This window comes from Zootoca vivipara, chromosome 1 (genome assembly GCF_963506605.1).
Source record: "Zootoca vivipara chromosome 1, rZooViv1.1, whole genome shotgun sequence".
In the NCBI taxonomy this organism is placed as follows: Eukaryota; Metazoa; Chordata; class Lepidosauria; order Squamata; family Lacertidae; genus Zootoca; species Zootoca vivipara.
In genome coordinates, this window is record NC_083276.1 from 76,717,345 (window position 1) to 76,724,143 (window position 6,799).

The window sequence follows — 6,799 nt, forward strand, 5'->3', positions numbered from 1 at the left end:
GTAATTTTCTCCCAAGTAATGAGTGGAGTTAAAAAGACACTGCTGCTCTAAAACAAATTGGGCTGCTTCCAAAAGATACACGTTAATTTTTTTCTGGCCATTGCACACTCCTAATGAATGCAGCATAAAAATAATAGGCAGAATCAACAAAAAGTTAAAAGGCTGGTAAAAAGCCTTTGCCTGGCACCAGAAACAGGGCATAAAAATGGGCTCCAGACATCCCTCTCAGGGGAAAATGTTCCAGCTCCAGGACGTCAGCAACATTCGTAGCCATTATTTGTGTGACACAATAGACAATGTGTACCAATAAAGAACTGCAGCCTTTCTGTTACTCATTAAAACTTGTTTCAGTTTTAAGGGAGGCATCATGGCTTCGCTGATGGCTGGACTGTGGCAGCTAGCTACTGTGGTGATGATCTTGTCTCACATCTCAGCATCACTTCCTTCTCTTGGGAGGTAAACATCTGTGACTCAGCCCTTCCTTTTCTTCTTATTATTCCTTTCAAATTGTATGATCTCAGCAATTCAAAGATTTCCCACGTTCAACCCTCCCACCCAGTCACTCCGGTGAATCTTCCCCTCCCCCTCTTCATCACGCACACAGTACTCTAAAGGAAAAGTGTGATGCAGATCACTTTTTGGGAAAATGGACAGTTGCAAAGACAAGTGCAAGCTTCCTTAGACACTTCTGAGATTGGATTGACAGCTAGTGCTTGTTTTTCTTCAATCTGTCCTTTTTTAAAAAATGGAAGCAGCACAGGAAAGAACAGGCATGCAGGCATGCAGGGAATGTGACCACTGTTAGGACTTTTATTATTAAGATTCAAGTTTCAAAGTTTAATTACAATTAACTGTCTTTGAGATGACATTGCATAGCTAATCTATATATATATAAATGTAAACTGGCCATGTCCGTTAGTATCCACATTTCACCAAAACCGCTTGACCGATTGCATTCAAATTTAGACACAATGCCGCATGCGATTATGAGAGTGACCCCATACTGTTTTCAAAGACAGATGTCACACCTGTGCCAGGTAAAATCCCCCAAACCCCATGTTTCAAAACACACCACTCAGATGGAAATGCATGCTGGGAAAAGAACAAGGTTGCAAACCAGTGCCCTCTAGCGGTGGCTATACTGGTACTGCACATATAAAAACTTCCCTCTCAACAGCACCTCGGCTCCCGTTTACATACTAGGCCGAATGGAGGTACTGGCTTGCCTGGGTGGGGGTTGGGGGAGGAGGGGATGGGATGGGATAGGTCAGGACACAGTGGGGCCAGTCACAGGGATGAGCTGGGGGTGGGGGGAAGAGGGGGCATGATACGTCATGGGTCGGGACAGGGTGGGGGAAATCACAGGGATGAGCCACAGCAACGCGTGGCAGGGCCAGCTAGTGTGCTATAAATATATCACATCAAAAACTAGTGTTTCCCAACAAGTCTCCGTTCCCCAATTTCCCCCAAGAAAGCCTCCAGTTATTAGTATCTTTCTTAGAGAATGCTCACTTGCTGTGGCTACAACAACATCAACATGCTCTCTGCCCCACCCCAACATCTGCACTCTCAGTAGAGCAACAGGCAGGATGGCCTACCCTTGGGCAAATGATAGATGACTTACAGTGAAATTTAATCCATTTTATGTTAGCTTGATTCATTAATTCAATTCAACTCTACAGTTCTATGACTCTCAACCCTAGGCACCAGAGGCAAATCGAGCTCAAATTGATGCATGATGCAGGAATGAGAAGAGAATATGAGAAAGCTGCCAAGTTACTACAAAACCTGATGAACTACAAGCGCAAGTAAATGCAGAGATAATGCCTAAAAATGCTAAGACTGAAAAGTCATCAGGGAAAGACTATTTATTCACCTCACCGTTTCAAAAGATCCCATATGTGAAGTTCCCAAACTGTAGGCCTATGAAGGGTTGCCATTTACAGGATGTGTAGGCTGGTTTTAAATGCTGGGACTCTCTTGGAAGATCAGAAGCAGGAAATCAGTAGAAAATTAGTAGACAGTGTTAGGAGTGTATTGCAAAAGTGTATATAAGGTGCATGGAAATGGGAGGCAGTTTTGAGAACTTTCAGAGTTATTACTTAAGCAACGAACAAACATTAAAAACAGATATAAAACAAGATGAACACACAAACTAAAACACAAGAATAATCATAAAAGAGCCAGCTCAACCCCACCCCAATAAAAATATGCTGAGAGTTAAGCTCCAAAGGATTCGGAAAATAAACATGTTTTCGCCTGGTGCTTTAAAACAGATGGCACCAGTCATGCCTCCTTGGGGAAAGCATTCCACAAATGGGGAGCCACCACTGAGAAGGTTTGTTCCCAGGGCTGGTGAAGCCATTAGGTGGGGTGAAGCCACCGCCTCAGGCAGCAGAAGCCCCCAAGGCAGTGCCCCTGCAGGTGATGCCTCACCTTGCCACCTCTGAAGCAGTGCCAGCAGCTGCAGAGTGTTACTTCTCGTTTTGCCTCAAGCAGTGAAACAGGATGCAATGCCTCTGCCTGTTCCCATGTTGCCAGCCTCCGAAAGTTCCTTGGAGGTAGGAACGCAGGATGAATGCAGACTCCAGGTTGGTTCATGTAAGGAAAGGCACACACAAGGTAGGGATAACTAGGTGTTACATTTTCCATTTCTGCAATACTGTACTGTATTGGCTCAGACTGATGTCTCAGATGCCATATGTGAACACCCATAAGGAAATTCTGTTGGGTCACTTTATTGTTGCAAAGCACCAGCAGGAGGGAAGCAGGGAAGTCACAGGGTGGGAAGGGTTTAGCTTGTCCCTGGACACCTTGCCCATTTCCTTCTCCCTATGTTTTGTTCTGCCATAGGGTTTCACACATGCACATAGACTCCTGGGAGGAAGAGCAGATTGGGGTGAAGTGGCAGCCAGGGAAGCGTAAAACACTATCTGCTTTTCTGCTCCATCTTCCCTTCCCTTGCATTTTAGCATGAACACTTTTCATTCACATATTTATTATTATTTTAATTGAATAGGCATTCAGAAGGATACTCAACTGTAGGAGTATATACACAAGAATGGCAAAATATAGTGGCCAGAACTGATTGAGATATTTTCATCCCAATGCTTTAGGCTTTTGTGGACATTAATCAGTCTTCAGAGAGAGGAGAAATTGCAAGGTTAATAAAGCTACTTAAGAAAGAAGCTTTTTCCAAAGATGTATTTAATTTATGTGGATTCACATTCTAAAATAACAATGCACCTTCCTTTTGAGTGGATGGGATGAGTGTCTTTAGAGAAGGGAGAAAACCCCAAAAGTGGCCTCTTAGCAGAATCTGCCCTCTCATCTCTGACCTTGCTTTCTTGTGCATTAGTGTCTCATCTGGAGTAAAGGATGCTTCTGGCTTCACTGATAAAAACACAAATGACTTGTGGAGTTCAGAAGAGAAACTCATTAAACTGAAGACTTGTTTGCAATTTGTACAGAACCTTGATACAAGGTGAGACTTGGAAGTAGCCAATGGAACACCATTTTTTTACAAAGGGATCCAGGTGCCCAAGTTTGCTAAATTGTTCAAGGTCATGAATTATTATTATTTTTTAAAAAGAAATTGTGAAGAGCTGCAAAAAGACCTCTCCAAACTGAGTGAATGGGCGGTAAAGTGGCAAATGCAATTCAAGGTGAACAAGTGTAAAGTGATGCATAGATGCTCTTTGGGTCTGAAGTGGCAGTGACTAACCAAGAATGAGAACTTGGCATCATAATGGATAGCTTGGTGAAGATGTCTATGTAGTGTGTGACAGCTATGAGAAAGGTAAATTCCATGCTAGGGATCATTAGGAAAGGAACTGAAAATTCAACTCCCAATATCATAATGCCATTACACAAATCTATGGCACAACTGAATTTGGAATACTGTGTACAGCTCTGGTCATCTCACCTCACTATTACACTATTTCCTTGGCTGATTTTACTGTTACTCTAGAGCATGGGTAGGCAAACTAAGGCCCAGGGGCCGGATCCAGCCCAATCGCCTTCTAAATTTGGCCTGCAGACGGTCCGGGAATCAGTGTGGTTTTACATGAGTAGAATGTGTCCTTTTATTTAAAATGCATCTCTGGGTTATTTGTGAGGCATAGGAATTCGTTCATTCCCCCCCAATATATATATATATAGTCTGCCCCCCAAGGTCTGAGGGACAGTGGACTGGCCCCCTGCTGAAAAAGTTTGCTGACCCCTGCTCTAGAGGGTTACCTCTCCCCAACCCTCTCCCCACAGCAGCAGTGGGAAGCAGTGCGTTGCTACATGTGCTTCAAGTCAGGAGCAGTAGGGGGCGAAGGAAGAATAGATGATAAAGTGGAGGGAGGAAATACTAAGAAATAAACAAGGCAATGGGGGATGGGGAAGATGACAAGTAATTTTCTGATTCTGAGCATGAAGGATGGGTAGATTAAGTCAGTCAGTTAGAACTCATTCATAAGACTTTCCAGATTCAGTGAGCAGATTGAGGAGGCAATGTTCCAGGAATGCTGGCCAGTGAACTATTGCATGATATTTTACCTACATTTCTCTCATGGCAGTTTTTCAGGAAATGATGCAGAGGGTGCCCCTCAGATAATTAGCCGCTTGGTTTGCCAACTGATTGCAGAAATAAATGAAGCAGTATCTGGAGCAACAGTAGATGAAAATCAGGAATGAAGCATCCAGCACCATGAGGATCTTCAATAAATAAATAAATTGCAACTTCTGTTTTTCATGTGTGGATTAAGTGATTGGGGAAAACAAACTATGGAAATAAGTTAGTAAGCACTGCATAAATCAAAAGGAATGGGACTTAGAATGAAAGACTCAGGCATTTATATGCCTCATGGTAGAGTCTAAAATTATTTATCTTCATATTGTCTTCATCTTCTCCAAAATCAAATAAAGAAACTATAGCAAAGCTCTTTTGTTATTAGTATTTATTTATTTATTTATTTATTTGCATGTGAGAGTTATCTTATAAACCTAGCTACATTTTCCTGGGTAAATTAAACTTTTGGAACATTCCCTCATGTGGAAGAATCCTGGCATTGAAAGGTTACAAAATGTATAGTGTGAACAGGTGCTCTCACCTACCTGGGAAATCATGAAAAGCTGCTTCAATCATGGGAAACTATCAATGCCATCTGTATTCCATGCTTATATGCATGCCAGGTAAAGAATCTCAGTCTGGGTTTCAACAAGGTTCCAGGGGGTTCCAGATGCTCACACAAGGTTTGTGTTCCTTTGGAGAATTGAAGATGCAGTTGAGACTGTTGTAGCTTTAAGAAATATGACTTATCCACCTATTTACACTTTCAGTTTGCATGGAGGGAGTCCAGATCTCACAGCTTGGTCATCTCAAGCAGGGCTTGTTCCCTACAACAGTGCAGCCCTGGAGTCAAAGGCATCTCTCCCAGTCTTCAGCCAACCTGCCCAAGATGGCTCTCCCTTTGTTCTGCCCCTTCTTCCCAATGCACCTTGCTAAAAACTCTATTTTCCTGCCACTTCACACTGGCAACCTTCCATACCTCCCCCTCCCCATTCACACCTCAGGGGAAGGGGGAAGGACAGTTTTCTTGTACTGCCAATGGCTCTGTTTGTTTCTTAACGGCCCTAGCTTGGCCAGGTCATTTTGCATAGGCTAGCTCAGGAATTCCTCTGCAGCTTGTATTTCTCCCTTCACATCCAAATAATCAAAATTCTAGCATTTATTAATTTCCAGGGTTTAGAGCAGGCATAGGCAACCTTGGCTCTCTAGATGTTTTGGAACTACAACTCCCATGATCCCTAGCTAAGAGGGCCAGTGGTCAGGGATCATGGGAGTTGTAGTTCCAAAACATCTGGAGAGCCAAGGTTGCCTATGCCTGGTTTAGAGGCCACCCCAAATCTGCCACAATATATAAAGAAACAGCAAAAAGCACTTTAAAACATGAAGATATTGGCACACCACAGGAGAAACAAGCATAAGGCTTACCCCACAGCACATTTTAAGGCCTAACTACAGAGTAATGGCAAAAGTATTCCCTTAGGAAAAGATATACTATGAAAAAATAGTAACAAAGTCTCCTAACAGAGAGGAAACTTTGCAATGCTGGATGATCACAAGCACTGTAATGACCTTTGCACCCTATTCTGATAGTCATGTGGAAAGAGAGAGGGGAAATGTTCTGCCTCCCTGGCACAGAATTTCAAAGGACTTCGCAGTTGCTATGATCTAAAGTTTGAAGATCAGAGTGAGATTCACAATCCCTCTCTTTGGAAATCTAACTGAGATATGCTGAAGTTTCCCCTGAAGTTTTGCCGTCTCACTTTATTTTTCTTCTCAAATATGTTACTAAAGGTCAGCAAAGGCACTCTGCACATGTCCAGAGCAATATTCATCTTTGTTATTACTTTATGAGTTCTTGGGGCTTAGCTTGGGTATTAAAAACCTGTGAATAGGTCCCCGACTCTCTCTAAATGGCACCACACTGTCTGGTTTCAAGCATTGTTTGAATATTTTTGACACCCAGTGTAGCCCATTCAGATATTTTTTTGGAGGGCATGTGTGAAATGACTCACCACCTTCCATTCTGTAAAATGGCCCACCCTCTTCCGTTCAGCATCACCCATTACCCTTGGTCCCAGCCACTTGCAAGTGATCTCTAAGGCAGGAACAACCCAATGTATATCAGCAAAGTGGGACCATCCGCTTATCGCATTCAGGAACTGGTAACAGTAAGCAAGTCATAAATAAGTGAATCAATAAGCTAGGATGCAAAGGTTAAACGACTGTGTCAGCTCAGTGTCA